Below are 2,877 nucleotides of genomic sequence, written 5' to 3' on the forward strand. Positions count from 1 at the left end.
CCGTACACACGCCTGTACGCTCACTATCACTATGGGTGTTCTCGCGTATGCGTACTCATAGTGGTACGGACCGGACACACGCCTGTACGCTCACTATCACTATGAGTACGCATACGCGAGAACACCCATAGTGATAGTGAGCGTACAGGCATGTGTACAGGCCGTACCACTATGAGTACGCATACGCGAGAACACCCATAGTGATACGGAGCGTACAGGCGTGTGTACGTGCCGTACCACTATGAGTACGCATACGCGAGAACACCCATAGTGATAGTGAGCATACATGCGTGTGTACGGGCCGTACCACTATGAGTACGCATACGCGAGAACACCCATAGTGGTACGGCCCGTACACACACCTGTACGCTCACTATCACTATGGGTGTTCTCGCGTATGCGTACTCATAGTGGTACGGACCGGACACACGCTCACTATCACTATGAGTACGCATACGCGAGAACACCCATAGTGATTGTGAGCGTACAGGCGTGTGTACGGGCCATACCACTATGAGTACGCATACGCGAGAACACCCATAGTGATACGGAGCGTACAGGCGTGTGTACGGGCCGTACCACTATGAGTACGATACGCGAGAACACCCATAGTGATAGTGAGCGTACAGGCGTGTGTACGGGCCGTACCACTATGAGTACGCATACGCGAGAACACACATAGTGGTACGGCCTGTACACACGCCTGTACGCTCACTATCACTATGGGTGTTCTCGCGTATGCGTACTCATAGTGGTACGGACCGGACACACGCCTGTACGCTCACTATCACTATGAGTACGCATACGCGAGAACACCCATAGTGATAGTGAGCGTACAGGCGTGTGTACGGGCCGTACCACTATGAGTACGCATACGCGAGAACACCCATAGTGATACGGAGCGTACACACGCCTGTACGGGCCGTTGCTATGCATTTGGGGTGCCCTAGGGCCCCGGAACGCACCGTACCTGTGTGTGAAGCTCAAAATTACATAGGGGACACATGAGGGACAAGTATAAAGGCCTGCATGCATGCTGGTTGTCATGGAGACCAAGTTTAAAGTTTGAATATTTTGAAGCAGGTGCACAGCAGTAGTCAGTTTGAATGAATCTACTTTGTTGCAATGTGCTTCAGGAGTTGACATCATGCTGAAGAAAAAAACCACAATGAGAACCCACTGACTGTGCTAGGTTTGAAGGGATTGGAGGAAACATAGGATGCAAATGTAAGTGACCAATCACTCGGTACTCCTGTGCATGAAACAGGCCAGCAAGGCAGATATAAGGCAGCCAGGTCCCATGAGGGAGCACTTGCCTGCACATCTTTGTATTCCACGACCCAGCTGCTGCTACTTATTCCCTGGAACCATGTCAAGGTCTGTGGAGAGGACACAGCCCTTTACCCTGGAGGAGAACCTGGCTTTGCTGGATGTGATCCTCCCACAGTACCTCATGCTGTATGGGCGACCAGGGTATCAGGTGAGTGCAGAGTCCACTGGCACAGACTGTGTCCCTTTTTTGTGACTGTGACTTCTGGCATTGTGTCCAGGTGTGGCACACATGCTATGTACTGTAGGGGGGGTCCTGGGGGGGGAATGCCTGATGTCTCCCAGCCAGAGCATGCTGTGGTGCATGTCTGCCGTCCTCACTTGCATTGTGTTTACTGTGACAATCACTGCATGGTGCATGCCACATTCTGCCTGTCTTACCCTCCTGGGAATGTAGCCTCTACAGTCCTCATGTGATTATGTGGTCAGCCCAGTGTGACAGGTGACTGTACCCACAGATGTGTGTTAGTTCTGTGTACCTGTGCTGAGAGTGTCCACATGATGTGGGCGTACCCTGGACATCGGGGTGTGTGTAAGTCCCCTGTCATGTGGGTGGCTGCATATGTGGGGTGTGGCACCCGGGCTGCATGAGGGATGGATATACCCTGCCCATGTGATGTGAGCAGGGAGCAGTGCTGTATGTCTGACGTGCAGAGCCAGCCCCACACCTGTGAGCCCCCCCCCCGTCTAGTGGCACATGTGCAGAGTGAGTTTTGTAGCTGCATTTGGCAATGGCAGGTGAATGTCCTGTGCCTGTGCGTGTCTGTGTACTCTGCTGCGGTAGCGTCAGTGGCCTGTGGCATGTGACTGCTTAGAGGTGCTGCACATTATCCTGGTGTAGCTTGTGATGCACAGTGTGAGCCTGGATCATTGATTGTGTCGTTGCCCTCAATCCACCTGTGTACTTTCAATGGCACGTACTGCTTTTGCCCTTCCCCAGAGGATCATGTCCCTATGACAAAGGTGCAATGCGTTGGATGCATACTATGCCTTGTTGTAAACAGCAAATTTGTTCTAATATGTCTCTCTGTGACATGTGCCTGGTGTATTGATGTAGTGTCACTTGTTCATCCTCACAGGTAGGCGCCTCTGCCAAGAAGCAGATATGGTTGACCGCCGTCAGTGCCGTGAGGAGTGCGGATGGTCGCAAGCGGCGCCTGGCCCAGGTGAGGAAACGCTGGCAGGATATCCGGTGCTGGACGCGGAGGATCGCACGGGTCCTGCTGGGGGACTCACCTGAGACCCATAAGAACCGCGGGCGCCGCCGTCTGACCCACATCCACAAGCGTGTGCTGGCGGTGGTATTTCCAGACTTGGAGAGGCGCTTACAGGAGAAGCAGCAGCAGGAAGGGGGTAGGTACATGTGTGTTTGTTGTGTGTCACCAGCATTTGTAAGTGCACAGTTGCATGGATTCACTGCCAGGTTTTAAAGGTGCTGTGCAGATCCAGTTACCCACAGTATAGCTGTGCTCTCCTGCCTCCCTTCCCCTCCTTGCAATGTGTTCCCTGGTCTGTGTGTAGTCACTCCTTCACAAGGTTATCTAGGCT

Source organism: Triturus cristatus, chromosome 2_1 (genome assembly GCF_964204655.1).
Source record: "Triturus cristatus chromosome 2_1, aTriCri1.1, whole genome shotgun sequence".
In the NCBI taxonomy this organism is placed as follows: Eukaryota; Metazoa; Chordata; class Amphibia; order Caudata; family Salamandridae; genus Triturus; species Triturus cristatus.